Here is an 18,429-nt window from a genome sequence, read left to right as displayed (position 1 = left end):
AATAGGATTTCAGACTCCAGAGCCCAATTCTTACATTTTGCCACATATCAGATAAGCACATTTTATTTCAGCAGTGCACATAACGCAGCTCATTTCCAGAAACCTATGAAAATGGAAGGGCCCTGCTTATTTTGAGCTCCACGTCACCTTCAGCCACTCAAGGAGTTTTGGAGGAAAATGCTTTGCTATTCCCCCCCCCTTTGTTGGCAATTCTAGCAAAGCCTTACAGTCAGGCTTTATAACTGCTGGCCGGGGGGGGGGGGGACGACACAAATGCTTAGTGAAGAGCCTGCCAACAGCTATACCGGTACAATGTCACATCTGGTTTTATGCCACATTATCGGGGATTTGCAGATTGAGAAGGAAATGGGGAAAAGCCCAAGACTGCAAAGCACCAGACAGAATTAGTAGCCACTGATAGCCTTAGCCTCCATGATTTTTTTTCCTAATCCTTTTTTAAGGGCATTCAAGTTGGTAGACATTGCTACATCTTGTCGGAACAAAATCCATACTTTGTGTGCTGTGTGAAGAAGTATTTCCTTTTGGCTGTCTTAAAACATTCAACATTCAGCTTCACTAGATGATCCCAGGTTCTAGTATTAGAACTAGTATTAGAAAAGCATATTTCTCTTTCTCTTTCTGTCTGTCTGTCTGTCTGTCTGTCTGTCTTGTCTGTTATTTATTCAGTGGTCTGTGTTTGCCTGAGCTTGAGTCTGGATTAAGGATTCTGAGCTCCTGTGTTCTAATTTGATACATGATATCCAGTCACAGAACATTTCAGGATTTGGGCCTTTGCCATTGGCCCTTAAACTTTGAGTCATGATTCACAGCTTGGAAGTTTAGACAGCCAATCACGTTGGGAGTGGGAGTGGCCCAGGCCTTCAGAAATGTATATAAGCAGTTGCTTTGCCCCTGTTGTCCAGTTCTGTTACTTCAATAAAGGTTCTTGCTGTTTTCACTGTGTCTTGCCTTGTGGTAACGCACCTACACTTCTGTCTTTGTCTCCCTCTCCCTCCTTCCCTCTCCCTCTCTTTCTCTGCTGTCTCTACACCAGGCATAGGCAAACTCGGCCCTCCAGATGTTTTGGGACTACAACTCCCATCATCCCTAGCTAACAGGACCAGTGGCCAGGGAAGATGGGAGTTGTAGTCCCAAAACATCTGGAGGGCTGAGTTTCCCTATGCCTGCTCTACACCATGCATTATTATGTCCCCCCATTCCCTCACCATTTTCTAATAAAAAAACTAAAAAGACCCTAATGTGGTAACCTTTCCTTATACAGAAGCTGCTCCAGCCCCTTGATCATTTTGGTCTCTGGTTTCTGAACTTTTTCCAGTGCTACAGAATCCTTTTTGAGGCTGATAAGCACACTCATCCAGCCACACTCTTCTCTGGTCCCTGCCTGATTCATGAATGTGATATGCCAAATGGCCCATGATCCGTCATGGCATCTAGCTCGACAAACACTTCATTTATTTACTCACCTCTCTAATCTATCCTCAGGAAAGATTCTCTCTCTCTCTCTCTCTCTCTCTCTCTCACACACACACACACACACACACACACACACACACCCAAGATATAGTAAAATGCATTTGTATGGTACTTGTGTTTCAATAGGAAGCTTCTCTGTGGAGGGGCTCTTTCTTGTATCTTTTCAAGGCAGCACTCACCGACAGCTCTTATAAATAATAGTAACCTAATAAGCCATTTAGAATTCAAAGCACAACATGTCAGGGTGAGAAAGGAAAAAAGAAAACCAGGGGCCTGTATGCCTCTAAGTTTCTCTCCCCCCACCCCCTTCCTTTAAGATTCCTTCCTTTATCTCAGGCATGTCAGCCTCTTCCCTTTCTGCATCTCTACATTTTTATGAATATCTCTTTTCCTCAGAGAGTTGCCTAGAGCTATCGGTGGTCCATAGTGCAGCGGAATTAATGCAGTCGGTAAGCGATAAAATGGAGAGAATGTTGGCAATATGCGATTACAGATTAAATGATGCAATTTCAGGGTCAGCACTACAGAAGGCACTTTATAAAGAGACTGACAAGTGAAGATGAATGGCAAATGAATGAGGGCAGTTACAGTATTTAATGCACATTTGCCTGTCCTGAGATCTACAGACTCTGCTACCATCTGCTGGCTTATGAAAAAGAGCCAGAGAGTCTATATAAGAGGTTACATGCATAATCTTTCAGCTGTCTCTCATTATGAGAACAGCCCTCATTCCAGGTTATATCACACCTCCGGCCTCCATGGACCTGTCAATTAGACTCTCTTTTGTATGCGGACGCATTTTCGGCAGTGTGTGTAAGAGAAGCTGGCAAAGGAGCAGAGGGCAATGTATTCCACCAACCAAATATTATGTCTTGCCTTTCCAAAATGCAGAGATTGTTAATTTTATTAAACACCCTGCATTCTCCAGGGCACAGACTTGAGTGTCGTCCATAGGCGCCGACTCCATGGGGCTTGAGGGGGCTTGAGCCCCCTCAAAAAAATTTTTGGGGGGGCTCAGCCCCCCCAATAATCTCGGGCGCCCTTGCTGCCGTCCCCCGCCTCCTCCCCACCTGCTCCCTCCCCAGCCAGCCAGCCAGCCGCGCGCCCTAGCTGGAGAGCCCCGGCCGTCCCCCGCGAGAACAGGGGAATCCCCGGGGGCGGGGGCTTCTGCCTCTAGCCCCAGGTTTCCCGCATATCAGCTGTTCCGGAGCTGATTAATAGGCAGCAGCACGCTCTCCCCTATTCGCTCACGAGGGGGCGGCGCCACTTCATTTGCATATTCATGAGCTTATTTGCATATTCATGAGCTTATTTACATTTCACGAGCTTTCCCGGCCCCCCCAATATTTTTTATAAGTCCGCGTCCCTGGTGTCGTCTGAAAGGTATGCAGTCTGATGCTTTGGAGGGATACGCATTCAACAATTTATTAAAAGAAATTGACCATGTTGTAAGTGAGTTGTCCCGGTGACTGCGTTAGAATGTCACAACAAACTGTGGTGTATCATTACAGTTTATTATCATTATAACCTTTGGCTTGCATGCTCCTTCATCACCCTCTGGTAGGGTTATTCAGTCCAGACATTGAGATCCAGCTTCAAGGGCCTTCTTTCTGGTGGTTCATTCATTCAGATAAGTAAGGTTACAGGGAACCAGGCAGAGGGCTTTTTCTGGTACTCATGCCCACCCTGTGGGACACCCTCCCAGCACATGTCAAGCAAATAAACAGCTATGTGATTCTTAAAAGATTTCAGGGAAGTTTTTAGCGTGTGATGTTGTATTGTGTTTTTATTGTTTTTTTGTTGGGAGCTGCTCAGAGTAACTGGGGCAACCCAGTCAGATGGGTGGAATTTCATTTTATATTATGATTATAAGATTTGAAACTTACTTCTGATTTCAGTTTAGCGTTATGCCTTTCTAGTGGAGGATAAGGCTACCGATGGCTACTAACCTCAATGGCTATGTTCTGAATATGAGTTGAGGGGGGGGGAGAGTGGTGATTTGCTCAGATCCTTCTTGTGGCCATCTGGTCAGCCACTGGCTTGAGAACAGGCTTGATTCAGCAGCCTCGTCTGATAGTCAATACAAATCTATGGTGCAGCCACATTTGGAATACTGTGTACAGTTCTGGTTGCCCCACTTCAAAAAGGATATTGTAGAGTTGGAAGTGGTTCAGAAAAGGGCCACAGGAATGATCAAGGGGGTGGAGCAACTCCCCCATGAGGAAAGGTCACAACATTGGCACCTTTTTAGTTGGGGGAGGGGGGATAAGAGAAAGAGGCAACGTGGTAGACGTTTACACTGCGTAAGATTCTGGCTTGAAATTTTGTAAAGTTTGAAGTGATAAGGAAGCCTATCGTCCTTCTTCCCCATATGTGTCAGGGCCCATGTGTGACTATTCTTCAGCCGTGGTAAGGATGGGAACAGAATTCAGTGTAATTCGCATTTAAAGGAAAAACTACTTAAGCTACACTTTCCAAAACGATTCACAAAGAAAAAACAAAAGCTATCCTTCAAAATTTGCGCTTCTCCAAATTGTGCAGAGCAGTTCTCCAGCCAAGTAATGTGTACAAAATGCAAATACTGGAGTAAAGCACACATTAAAATGCATATACAGTGGTAACTTGGTTCTTGAACTTAATCCGTTCCAAGAGTCCGTTTGACTCCCGAAACCGTTCAGAAACCAAGGCACAGCTTCCAATTGGCTGCAGGAGCTTCCTGCACTCAAGCAGAAGCCGCGTTGGGTGTTCAGCTTCCAAAAAACGTTCGCAAACCAGAACACTTACTTCCTGGTTTGTGGCGCTCGGGAGCCAAGCCGTTCAACAACCAAGGTACCACTGTATCAGGCAAAATAGTGTATTAAAATGCATTATATTAAGAGAATTTGCTTTGCAAAAATGTGTATATTAGGCAAAATCACATACAAAAATGTGCCTGTTAAGAGAAATTCACAGTAATATACTGGTACATTCTTGTGAGGACATTTTTTATGTTTTTTTGAAAAAAATACATGAACAGTTGTGAAAGCATGGAGAACTAAAGAGTGGCAAAGCGAGACACTGAAACTGAAATTTACAGATTCTCCCATCCTTAAGCTCCTATATCTCTGAGCACTTTACTAATTTGAGGCATGTGAGTCTCCCTGTTTTGATGCACCTGCTCTAACAGCCTCTAGTTACAGCAACATTAAGTTATTATTTTGTGTATTGACTATGAATGTATCTAAGATTGGGCCACTCAATATCATCTCCAGCTACAATCCTCTTTGCTGCCCTATCCCCCTAAATTCTGAAAGGGCATCCCTAATGAGAAGTGCCTCCCTCACCCAAAAAGCCTGCAAATGATTTGTAGGTAAGTCATCGCTCAGACTATCAGCCCCTTTGCAGGACTTTTCAATGGTCCCTTCAGCCCCCCTAAAATATTTGAGGTGGCCAAGCCCCTCCAAAGTTGATGGGCATTGCCATTCAAATGGGGGGGTGCCCCCTCTCGTGATTGATTATGCTTACCTGCCCCCCCTATTTTATTTAAGTTGGCTCCCTTGTGCATACACTTCCACAATTCCTTGCTTTTCATAGCTTCTTAAGAACAATCCCACGCTGAACAGGATAATGAAATATTTAAGCCCACACCTGCTAACACCCTCTTATTTACATCTCCAATGCTTTTTAATAGGAGATTGTGCTATGTTAACATTTGCTTTAGGAAGGAAAGATGGATAAGAAGTTCATAGAACTCCCAGGAGAATGAAGTAACAAGAATTATAGGTTGTGTGTTGCTCAGCATCAGCTAGGTTAAAGCAGAATCTGGAGAGAGAGAGAGAGAGAGAGAGAGAGAGAGAGAGAGAGAGGCAGGTTATGACCAAAACATTTAGATAACTTTGTTTGATGTAATGCATTAAGGACTGAATTAATAAATCAAGCATTTGCATTGACCGAGGAGACTGAAGAAAGAGGGCAAAAAGCCACACTTGGATCACATCGGTAGCTGGTCCACATCAAAATGCTACAGCAGTCTTTATTTCCTAGTAAATCACTGCCTCTGTTTTTCCTCTGGGGCTGTCTTTCTTAAAAAGAAAAAAGAAAAGAAAAGTGTGTGTACATATGCACTAGAATAGTAGAAAGCAGAACAGGGAATAGAGATTCAGCCGGAGCTGGATCAGGGCAACACTTCTGGGGATGATACAGTTTCACAGTTTGGGCATGTTCCTGGCCTCATCCCTGAGCATGAATGCCCAGATCTCTGGGGTGGGCTAGACTAGAGTGCATTTGCACAGCTAAAGCTAGTGTTCCAGCTGCACCTATCCCTTGAGACATCTGATTTGGACACAGTGACACACCACTTAGTTTCATCCTGTTTGGATTTCTGTAGCATGCTCTATGTGCCTTTGAAAAGTGCTCAGAAACCTCAAATGGCCCAAAGAAGTACAGCCCAATTGTTGGCTGGTGCTGGTTATATAGGGAGCTGTGGCGATCACACAGGGTCCCCAGACGTTTGACGATCTATTGATCCCTGTGCCACCACTGTGATTGCTTCCCCACTGCCACCAACCTGTTTCTCTCGGGTACGCAGAGAGTCCAGACAGTAGTTAACATTAAATCAAATAAGCAAGTTTATTTTATAAGCATTAGCAAGTTTATGGTTTCAGATAATTTTTCTTGTCAGTTTCTTAATCTTAGTTTCTTTACCAGCCTATACCTTCCTAATAACTTCTAACTGATTATCCCAACTGTCTATCTGACTCCTCCTAACAGTTTCTCTCACAACAAAACTAGACCAACCCACAGACTTATCCTCCCTCTTCCTTCTCCAACTCCCAACTGACTTCCCAACAACTCCAACTCTAACTCCTCCTCTTGGGTTCCCACTGGCCAATCACTTCACACTCATTTAACCCTTTCCTTATGACCCACCTAGGAGGGCAAACGCCACAGGAGCATATGACTCCCTTGTTACAATAACTCCACTGGCTACCAGTCTGTTTCCTGGCACATGTCAAAGCGTTGTCTGTGACTTATAAAGCTCTATATGGCTTAGGCCCAGGCTATCTGAAGGACTGTATACTCCCATACGAACTTGCCTGGGCTCTCAAATCTTCAAGAGAGGCCCTTCAGTCAGTCACACATGCCTCACAGGCATGTTTGGTGGGGATGCAGGAGAGGGCCTTCTCGGTGGCTGCTCCCAGACTTTGGAACTCCTTCCCTAGAGAAGCTAGACTGGCTCCCTCCTTGTTGTCCTTCTGCTGGCAGGTGAAGGTTGGTTTTTTTCCAACAGGCCTTTAGGAACTGACTTTTTTAAAAAAAAGGAAAAAGGAAAGGGCTTTTAAGAGTGTTGTGCTTTCTTTTCTTTTTTTACTATATGTATTTTAATATATTTGGTTTTCTGTTGGTTTGATTCTATTAGAGTTCAATTGGTCTTTAAACTATTATCTTTATATGTATTTATGTTTTTGTATTTTACCTGTGTTGTTTTGATTTGTGCAAACTGACTTGAGTCCCATTCTGAGGAAAAGGTAGGATATAAATAAATATCATAGCAATAGCTCTTTGAGGGGTAAATTACAGATCCCAGGATTGAGGGGAGCCGGGGGGGGGGAGCCATGTGCTTTCAGTGTGCTTTCAATGTACGATTTGGATGTGACCATTAAAAAATCCAAATAAATTATAAAGTGCCCTGCAAAAGAGGAAGAAAAATTAAAACCTCTTTCACCGATGAAGCAAACTTTTGAGAAATGGGAAGGACAGGTTTCAGCACCAGACTGCATCATCCTCAGGAAGAACTCCAGCACCACAAAATATCAAACCAGGGGAGTAACTGTCTCCATGGCACAAAAGAGGAGGAAGCAGAAGAGTAAAATGGACTGTTTTTTAGATAAAAGGTCAGCCATCTTTACAGAAGCTAATGAATCAAATGTCATTATATATAGAAGATACAAAAGGTCAAATAAATATCCTGAACTTGAGCTAAAATGTTATCGAACAATTGAAGAAAGAGAAGGTGAACAACTTTTTCCCATATAATAAACTGTAATTAAGGATATAACACTTATTTTGGCTGAAGTGTTGTTGCTTAAAAAAACAAAACAGGGCATTGAAACTACTGAACTTCAGGAAACAGAGAGAGAAAGAGGAACAGGAAACAAGCTTTACATCCTCTCAGGAGAAGAGGGGGCATAACCCTGCTGAGTCTACTGCAGAAATTAAATTCTGTGGTTCTTAACCCCTTCATATACTAACTAGCAAATATGCATGGTTAGGTTTGACTGCTAAAAACTCCCCCAGTGTTTAGTAACACTGGATACAAAGTCCTCACATTCTCATATGACCACCATCCTCTTGCATTAAGACGGTTTGCAGTGCTGTAGAGCTAGAACATAAAGACTCACTCTGTTTACTCAGGGGTCAGAGACAGGATTTTAAAAGTAAATGAAAATACTCCCTCCTTGTAGACTTCTTAAACTTTCTCGCCTTTACAGGTTTGTATAAGAGTGCTGCTATTTAAACTGGAAACTATTTAAACTGGAAAGATCTGTTTTTAAAAAGTGGGGAGACTTTAGGAGAGACTCTGCTCCATCAGGCAATGCTATTCTTCTTTACATTTTGCTGACTGTTTCTGAGTCAAGGGGGGTGGAGAGAAGCATTGCTCCAATGAACAATTTCATAGCAAATAGCTCTCGTCAAACACTGATGGTACACCAGCGGATTTAATAATAAATTTGGATATCTGTCAAGTGAGATCAAAAAGGATGAGAAGGAATTCCTTGTAGAAAAGGGGAGACAGGACATTTCCAACATTTGGGAGACAGTGGACTAAGCTCAATTCATTTTAAATCCAGATTTAGTTCAAAGATACAGAAGCCTCTTGGATTGGGGGGGGGGGAAGAGAAGTATATATATTGAAGGAAAGCTGATAAAATATATTTCTGAAAAGAGAACACTTACAAGTTTTTTAATATAAACATTTAAAGGGGGAACACATGTTAAAAAAAAACTAGAAGCTAACCGCATGAAGAGAGGCATATGCACTTCTATAAGGTGAAACATGGTCTTAATAATTTCTATAATAACAGTGCACAATTATGCCTGATTAGGCAAAAGTGAAGATAATCTGGCAATAAAACTATCAAGCTACCAGCATGTAACCTAAGAAAATTATAAACTTTGACTGAAATCTCAACTCTAAAAGCAATTAGCTGTGTGGGCATATGATTTTACAGCCTTGTGCAAATCCATTTTTGGATATGCTTTAAATAATGGAATCTGCAAATTTGATTTTTTGAAGGTGAAATGGCAATATTAAGATTGAAGATTTTTTTTAAAAAAATCCATAAAAGTAACACAAGAGGCAACAAATAGCTCAAGGCAGAAATATTATGTCAGCTAAAATCTGAGAAGATTTATATTTTTGTTGTTGTAGAAATGAACAACAAGAGGGATTTAGAGATTGGAATAATATTAAGTTATGCTTAAGTGCAAGCCCATAAAGTGGTGCAAAGGAGCACAGTTGCATCTTCTCCCGTAGAATCATGATGGCTTCATGTCAGCAAACTGAGGATCTGGACAGCAACCTTTTTAAAATAAAGAGCCTACAGCAGCAAACTGGAGACAGAAGCTCCAGTGGTGCTCATAATGTGAGTGCCTGGTGAGTATCCAAGAAAATATAGGAGCTAGCATCAAATCTCCCAGCTAAACGTTGTCCATAAAATATTAACTAAAACTCTGAGCAAAAAAAAAGAAGCCTACAAAAGATAAATATTTTAAATCCAGGTCAAGTTAGTTGTGGGCCGGGGAGCTAGCAGTAGTTAAGAAGGGTGTTCAACATATTGTTTCTGACAAGACTAAATGGTATCATCTGCAATGTGCTTCAGGGGGAATGTGCCCTGGGTGTAGAGGGTTTCGTGATGTTGATGCATCACCTGAGCCTTTGAAACAACCTGAAATGGAGCCTATGGCTTTTAGCTGCTTACCTGCCACAAGGGTAAAGAGAACCATAGAAGCATGAACCTCTTGCAGCACAGCATCAGCGGCAAAGTAGCTCTGTTCACTGCTGGGGAAGCACTCTTCGCGAACATGCTTATAGCTAAATCTGTCCGAATATCTGACTCCAAGGGGGTCCAATCAACCATAAGTTGCCAGTGACACCTCTAGTGACTTTTGGTGGCTATTCCCAACTCTCCATCTTGTAGTCCTTCTTCTCAACCTACGGTATTTCCCTAGCTCTGTCTGTAGAACTCATCTGGACCAGGAGGAGGGAGGAGGGATGAATCTGTTTTAAACAGATTTATATATGGCAGACATGTCCAAGGCATCAATCGCGATTGAACGGTCGATTGCGGGATGGATTTTGGTCAATCGCACTATGGCAATCTTTTTTGCGTGCATCCTCTTTCCTCCTCAGAGGATAGCACCCCCCAAAATATATATATATACACCACTTATCTTTTATCTAAGTTATGGTAGTAACAGTAGGAAACATACGGCAATCCAGAAGGGCACAAGCTTCAGCCATGTGCGCCCATCCCTGGGAGCCACCAAGGGCCCTGCGAGTGGTCGGCAGGGCGGTTCTGAAGCTGGTTGCAGCATTGGGCTTCAATTGAGCATGATGTTTGGGCCGTCTGAGAGGGACCCTTCACACCGTGATGGAGTGGCCCCGCAGTTTCACATAAAAATATATTGATTTATGGAAGCGATTATCATTTGTTGTTGTTGTTGTTTTTATCATAAGCTCAGCCAAATATAATATGTTTAAATTGAAGAATGACAGTGGGAGAGTGTGGTAAATCACTGCCAGTTTTTGATACTGGATAGTAGATTGCAGCCTACTTGAAGTTGGACGTGCCTGATATATGAAATTTAGTGGTGCTGACCTGATCAATCTTTGCCTGCATTGGACCACCTCTAGCATTGAGCACCCACATACGTTTGAGCCTCCTGCACATTGTCAACCATTTTTTGTTTTTAAAAACTTACTAATTGTATGCAAAAATACATATGGTATACACATCAATCCCCATGTGCTACTATATTTCTGAAGCATATTTTTTTATATATTAACACATAAGTATTTTTATACAGTTATCTGCATTGTTGTATGTTTTGTTTATGTGCTGGTTACATTATGAAATCCGTATATGCATATAATAAGTATATAATAATGCATGTAATATTGCAATAATTGCTTATTTTTTTAGCATAACCTGTAAAATTCCCTGCCTTCTGAGATCAAGCAGGATCCTTACTGTACTCTTCTGTGCCTGCTAAAAATGTTCCTGTTTAGAAAAGCCCACCCAGATGATTAGAAAGTTGAGGTAATTTTAATCTGTTTTAGTATTTAAACTTTTGTATGTTTTAAAGTAGGGTTGCGATTTTTTCTTGATGTTACTGTTTTATCTTTTTTTAACCGCTTTGAAGTTTCTCAAAGTCAAGCGGTGTATAAATTTTATGAATAATAAAAAAATAAACAATTCATTTCTCATGAACAGCAAGAAGTGAGATGGAATTAGGGGGGAAATCCATGTGGATTAAGATCAGGTTTTCCAGAATTTCCATCCCTAACTAGGGCCATCTTCAGCCTGAAGCCCACCCACTCACCTTCACTCAGAGCTGTCAGCAATTTGACTTTCTCGACCGCACTCTTGCTCTCTTCTCTTCATTCATCTTGTAAATTCTACAGCAAACATTTCCAGTGTCCACAAAAGGGAAATGGAGCACATGAGTCTGAGATTTTCCACAATGGATTTCCCCTTACATCAGAACCGGGTCTATTTTTTTCACGTACAACCTCAGATATCAAACTTTCATATGTGGCATAAATACATATCCCAGGTGTCCAGAGGTGCTTTTAGTCCTTTTCCCACAGGCCCAAACCATGTAGGACACATGCACGTGTCCCCACACCACACATTAATTGGTTCCATGTGCACAGAAATAAGTTGTAGGTAGGTAGGCACTATAACCCAGGATCCTGCCACCCTCTCCAATTTCAGAAAGAGAGCCTACACACATACAAGCTGTTCTGTACACCCAGAGACAGTGTGCCTGGAAGTGAGGGGCAGCAGACACAATCCTGCATCTTCTGAACACATCCATTGTACATGTTTCCAAAACATGCCAGAATGAAGCAGGTAGCCAACCAGGTAGCCAACTGTCATTCCCAGTTTTTGGTGAATTCCAACCTGGCCAGAATTTGTTCAGCTGAGAATTAAGCCTACTTCCCAGAAAGTCATTTCTTCACTTAAGAAGAAAGAGCACACAGCTTTAACTGATCTAAATGTGTCATTTGTCACAGTTTGGGCTCCTTATGAGTGCCACTTGGAACTTATTTTGTCAGCAGACTGTTTCAACCTTGCAGTTGTGCTAAAGAATTCCTTCCACCAATGTCCAGAAACTAAGAAAGGATTTCACTTTTCAGAGCAAGACTTTTGGCTCACCCCCTTACCTTTTATCTCTCCTCCCCTCTTACCTACTGATAGGTCTTTTCTTCTGAGTTGAAGCCAAAGATGCTTAAGGCATTGCAAACATTTTTGCTTTGTGAAAGCAATTGAATCACTGCTAGGGTTGTATGATCCTACTTTCATTGGCTATATTCATCCCCTACTGATGAAAGCTTTTTTCCCCCCAGTTCATTGACTCATGTATGATATCCCTGCTTTCAGTATCCCATTCTTCCTTGGCCCCTCCCATCATTATTTACAAATATCTATATATCCATCACCTTCTCTGCCCACTGCAGGTGGGTGCTGAAGTCAGTTTTTGCCAATGTCCTCTGGCTGCCTATTTATCTACATTTCACATGATGAGCACTCTTTGGGTTTGGTCAGTCAGTCAGCCCCAAATCCGCCTAACAGTTGCCTCTTCACACCGTGCATAGTTAAGCGATGGAATTCGCTCCCACAGAAGGCAGTGAGGGCCACCAACAGGGATGGCTTTAAAAGACAAATTCATGGAGATTAAGGCTATCAATGGTAAAAGCCATGTTGGCTGTCAGAGACATTGTGCCTTTGAATACCGGTTGTTGGAAACTGCAAGAGGGAAGAGTGCAGTTGTGCTCAGGTCTTGCTGGTGGACTTCCTCTGGGAATCTGGTTAACCACTGTGAGAAAAGATTCTGAGTTAGACAGACCTTTGGCCTTCTCCAGCTTGGCTCTTTGTATGTATGTATGTGTGTATGTATGTATTTAATATGTGGGACGTGGGTGGCAATGTGGTCTAAACCACTGAGCCTCTTGGGCTTGCTGATCGGAAGGTCGGCGGTTCTAATCCCCACAACGAGGTGAGCACCTGTTGCTCTGCCCTAGCTTCCACCAACCTAGAAATTTGAAAGTATTAAATATCCTACCTTTTCCTCCAAGATGGCCAAGGTGCAGTGCGTTATTTTACCCTTCCCAACTTAATCCTCCCAACAACCCTGTGTGGTAGGTTAGGTTGAGAGGCAGTGACTGGCCCCAAGTCACCTAGTGAGCTTCGTGGCTAAGATTGGACTCTTTGTCTCCCATTTCCTAGTCTGACCATCAAACCACTGCACCACACTGGTTCTCAATATGAACATAATTATGCTCATGCTCATAATCCCCATGCTCCAGGTGTCATCACAGTTGCTTACCTGGTAAGGGCAGGAGATGGTGGAATACAAAAGCACTAGCAGACATGCACATGGCAGAGGATCAGCAGGACAGCTGGCAGGGCCATCTCTGAGTAGTCCATCTTTACATGTTCTTCGTCTGCACAGAATCCTTTACTGATTTGTCTTGCCAGTGTCTATGAAAGCCACACCGCAATACATGTCTTTTCAGGCGTCCAATACGTGGTGGTGGTTGTTTTTGTGAGAGACACAAATGGGAATACTCCAAAGGTAGACTGAAAATTTCATTGACACAATTTATAAGCATGAGCTTCAGGGAGCAACTCTCCTTGTCTCTTTCTCTGCACCCAGCTGACAAACATAAACATAATTATCGCTATATTTTTGGTTCTGGTTCTGGAGAAACCAGTGGCTCTCCTAACAGTAGTGGTTTCTACATGGATGATGCACCCTGTTAAGTGATTACAGTCAAGGGACAAGCACTACACAGGAAGAGTAATCAGCCAGATAGGCAACGGCATTGTTGTTCGTTGGTGCCGCAGCTGGCAGATCATATTCTTCTTTAATTATTTGATTTGTTAAATATTTATGAAGAGTGTCTGGTGAACAAAAAAATAAAACCACCACCCAGATGTTTGGAGACCTTGTAGCTGAATGTTAATTCGTAGCAGTGTGCCCAGTGGCACAGCGATTTCCATTCAGCGGAAAACAAACCACCCTAACAAAAGATAATAATTCAATTAGTATAACAGAAGGGGCAAAACATCAGGATCCTTTTAGTTTAGGATTGTGTGCACAATGACTTACTTCCAGCATGCAAGGCCAAACATGCGCTTTGGGCAGGATTTACATTCACTTTATACCCTCTGCCCTCTCTGCTTCTGTTGAACTTGTTGATATCCAAACCCATTGTTCAGCCGGAATATTAAAAAAGGGGGGTTCACCAGTGAAGAATACAGCAGGTATGACTTTCATTGTTGTGCAAGGAACTTATTTGAAAGGGAAAATAAGCACGTGGGTCTCAATTAATTCAGTGCAGAATAGTTTTTACTTTATTTCCCCCCTTGGTCAGTAACACGTTTTCTGGGTAGCACACAAGGTAAAAAATATTTTTTTAAAAAAACAAGAATACAATTTCAATAGAATAATTATATTGTTATTATATTTATTTATATCCAGCCTTTTCCCCTGACGGGGACTCAAGGCAGCTTATAGCTAAAACAGAAACAGCTAAAAGTATGGGGGGCAGAATTATAGCAGCAGATGAAACGACGCAAGGAAATAGAGAGAAAGTGGTTGAAGCAAAGCCTGCCAAAAACAGCTTTCCAATGGCCAATCCCTTTTGGCCTCTTCCAATTTCTGAGAATCTTCAAATCACTTGGCTTAAAAGTTGATTTGGGATCTTCCTTGAAATGCCTCTGATCCCATAAAACAGAGGTTTTCAACCTTTTTGAGTCCACGGCTCCCTTGACCAACCACATTCTTTCTTTGGCACCTCTGAAGGGCTTAGGAGCCCAGTTATGTCACCCCTTGCCTGAAGAACTAGTAGCTTCTCACCCTCTTTTGAACAGCCTCCCTTGTGGAGTGTTCCCTCAGTCTGCTCTCTTCTCCCCTCTCTTTGGGGAGAAGTCTCCTCTGGGCAGTCGCTGCTGCTGCCCCTGGTCTCTGAGCTGCACCCCCCTGCCTCCAAGAGTGGTGCCTTCCTACAGGGGCCTGGGAAGAGGATGCCCCCAGCCTTAGTGGCCCAATGTAGACTAGCCAAAGGTGAATGTGAAGCCAGCACCTTATCTTGGGAGACAGCAGGGGCAGCAGTGGGTGCTGCCAGGCCTGCATGGCAGAAAGGCTCCCCTTCAGTACACTTCAGGCACTCAGCTGCCAAGCAGGCCTTGCACACGGCAAGCGCAAGAAAGGCCAGGGCATCGCCTGTCTGCCTGCTTGCCTGCTTGCCTGGCTTCCCACTTATCTGCCCATTCCCAACAGCAACGGCTGGTGGACTGGATGGCTGGGCTCCCTCGTCCACTTGCTTGCTTACTCTGAGGGACACCTCAGCTCCTGGCAACCAACAGCCCCTGGCCAGCCCCAGAGACACCATTTGCCTGCAGAGCTTGTAGCCAGAGCTGCTGCAACAAACAGCCATGCAAGCCTTTGGGAGGCAGACACACAAGAAGGCAAGAGAGGAGAAAGGGAAGGAAAGAGGGACAGAGGCCAGTGTTGCCTGTGGCACCCATGACCATCATTCAGAGCCAGTGTGGTGTAGTGGTTAAGAGCGGTAGTCTCGTAATCTGGGGAACCGGGTTCGCGTCTCCGCTCCTCCACATGCAGCTGCTGGGTGACCTTGGGCCAGTCACACTTCTTTGAAGTCTCTCAGCCCCACTCACCTCACAGAGTGTTTGTTGTGGGGGAGGAAGGGAAAGGAGAACATTAGCCACTTTGAGACTCCTTCAGGTAGTGATATCAAATCGAAACTCTTCAGATCCAAACTCTTCTATTCAAGGGACCCCAGGGTGCCACGGCACACTCGTTGAAAACCACTGCCATAAAAGCATTTGTTTGAGGGAGGAAATTATTTACCTTTGTCATTAATATCGTGCAAATCAGATGCATCAGGTAGCCCATAAGCAAGGCCGAGGGAAGGCTAATAACCCTTCTCTGCTGTTAGTCTCCCCTGCTTCAGCAGACTTCAGATGGTTACTTCTGAAGCTAGAGGAGGAAAGTCGTCCATCAATGGATGTTTGCTGAAGTTGTTATATGGAACTTCCAGGTTCAGAGGCAGTCTATCTCTGAATGTACTGAGGCTGGGAAGGCCAACAACAGGAAAGAACTTTGACTTCAAGCCCAGCTGTGTCTAACCTAATTTAATGGCTGCAATCCAATCTGAGGCTGCAATCCAAACCTCTCTCCCCACCCCCACCCGAGTATGGAACAGGACCACTGCCGCATCTAGAATCATAGAATCATAGAATCATAGAGTTGGAAGAGACCACAAGGGCCATCGAGTCCAACCCCCTGCCAAGCAGGAAACACCATCAGAGCACTCGTGACATATGGTTGTCAAGCCTCTGCTTAAAGACCTCCAAAGTAGGAGACTCCACCACACTCCTTGGCAGCAAATTCCACTGTCAAACAGCTCTTACTGTCAGGAAGTTCTTCCTAATGTTTAGGTGGAATCTTCTTTCTTGTAGTTTGGATCCATTGCTCCGTGTCCGCTTCTCCGGAGCAGCAGAAAACAACCTTTCTCCCTCCTCTATATGACATCCTTTTATATATTTGAACATGGCTATCATATCACCCCTTAACCTCCTCTTCTCCAGACTAAACATGCCCAGCTCCCTTAGCCGTTCCTCATAAGGCATCGTTTCCAGGCCTTTGACCATTTTGGTTGCCCTCCTCTGGGCACGTTCCAGTTTGTCAGTGTCCTTCTTGAATTGTGGTGCCCAGAACTGGACACAGTACTCCAGGTGTGGTCTGACCAGAGCAGAATACAGTGGCACTATTACTTCCCTTGATCTAGATGCTATACTCCTATTGATGCAGCCCAGAATTGCATTGGCTTTTTTAGCTGCCGCGTCACACTGTTGGCTCATGTCAAGTTTGTGGTCAACCAAGACTCCTAGATCCTTTTCACATGTACTGCTCTCAAGCCAGGTGTCACCCATCATGTATTTGTGCCTCTCATTTTTTTTGCCCAAGTGCAATACTTTACATTTCTCCCTGTTAAAATTCATCTTGTTTGTTTTGGCCCAGTTCTCTAATCTGTCAAGGTCGTTTTGAAGTGTGATCCTGTCCTCTGGGGTGTTAGCCACCCCTCCCAGTTTGGTGTCATCTGCAAATTTGATCAGGATGCCCTTGAGTCCATCATCCAAGTCATTGATAAAGATGTTGAATAAGACCGGGCCCAAGACAGAACCCTGTGGCACCCCACTAGTCACTCTTCTCCAGGATGAAGAGGAACCATTGATGAGCACCCTTTGGGTTCGGTCAGTCAGCCAGTTACAAATCCACTGAGTGGTAGCATAGTCAAGACCGCATTTTACCAGCTTCTTTACAAGAATATCATGGGGCACCTTGTCAAATGCCTTGCTGAAATCAAGGTAGGCTACATCCACTGCGTTCCCTTCATCTACCAGGCTTGTAATTCTGTCAAAAAATGAGATCAGGTTAGTCTGACATGACTTATTTTTCAGAAATCCATGCTGACTATTGGTGATCACAGCATTCCTTTCTAGGTGCTCACAGACTGTTTGCTTAATGATCTGCTCCAGAATCTTCCCTGCTATTGATGTCAGACTGACTGGGCGGTAATTATTTGGGTCCTCTCTTTTCCCCTTTTTGAAAATAGGGACAACATTTGCCCTCCTCCAGTCTGCCGGGACTTCGCCTGTTCTCCAAGAATTCTCAAAGATGACTGCCAGTGGTTCTGAGATCACATCTGCCAGTTCTTTTAATACTCTTGGATGCAGTTCATCTGGCCCTGGAGACTTGAATACATCTAAACTAGCCAAATATTCTTGTACTATCTCCTTAGTTATTCTGGGCTGTGTTTCCTTTGCTGAATCTAGAGCCCTGCCACGCACGGGGGGGGGGGACAGGGTAGAAGGTAGAGGGGGCAGGCAGACTGCTGCACCACAAAAAGGAGGATCTCAGCTTGTATAGCTGCAGAGCTATTAGGAGAAAGTCCACACCTCCTGAAATGTACCATTCTAAGAAAATACTAAAAGTACAAGAGCTTTGGCTCTTACTGAATCTGTCAAGCCTGCACTCATCTAAAGTGAGATATTGGCAAAATGCTAAGCTACTCTCAGAAAGGTTATTAATTCAAATTTAGATATTTTACTGAAAACCACAAACACTCAAGTTCAGTTTGCAGATCTGCAATCACCAGATCTGTTTCAGCTCTGCTGAAAATAACCTTTTAAAAAGCGCCTGAAATGAATGCTTGCATTCCAGCTCTCAAAGAAGGAGGGAAAAACTAAGGTCAAAGTTCTCTCGTTTGTTGCTGTAAGCAAGTGTCACTGTAGCAGATAAAATAAGTTGTTTTAGGTGAACAGGGAAGACTAGCAGGCCAACGTAGATCTGTATCATATCTCTTGCAGTGGCTGGTACTAGAAAATATTTTTTTAAAAATAAATAAATAAATCATGAAACCCCAGTGTGTACAATTACAGAATAATTTGTCCAAAGAGAAAGTTTACTTCCACTGCAGGCAGGCACAAATGGGTTTATATTATAAAACATGGCAGCTTACATCTTGCCAAACAAATTAATGCAGATGTTTATATTTTCAGGATTCAGGCGGCAAACATGAATGTGTAAACAATAGGGCTGTGCACCAGATTGGCCAAGTCAAATATGGCCCAAATT

General features: G+C 43.4%; 1 long non-coding RNA gene across 1 annotated transcript in view; it reads right to left on the bottom strand.

Annotated features, from left to right (window-relative positions):
• Positions 1–13,987, bottom strand: part of LOC309528124 — a 32,056-nt gene extending 18,069 nt beyond the window's left edge. Inside the window, exons 1-2 of the long non-coding RNA XR_014217537.1 lie at positions 13,876–13,987; positions 11,080–11,155 (exon numbers count right to left, since the gene is read on the bottom strand). This is a non-coding gene — a long non-coding RNA (uncharacterized lncRNA). The remainder of the gene's footprint in view (positions 1–11,079; positions 11,156–13,875) is intronic.
• Positions 13,988–18,429: the final 4,442 nt, after the last annotated feature.

The sequence above is a fragment of the Podarcis vaucheri genome (assembly GCF_965113315.1).
Source record: "Podarcis vaucheri genome assembly, chromosome: 3".
NCBI classification, from domain to species: domain Eukaryota; kingdom Metazoa; phylum Chordata; class Lepidosauria; order Squamata; family Lacertidae; genus Podarcis; species Podarcis vaucheri.
The sequence above is the reverse complement of the archived record's forward strand: the minus strand, read 5'-3'. Positions and strand labels throughout refer to the sequence as shown.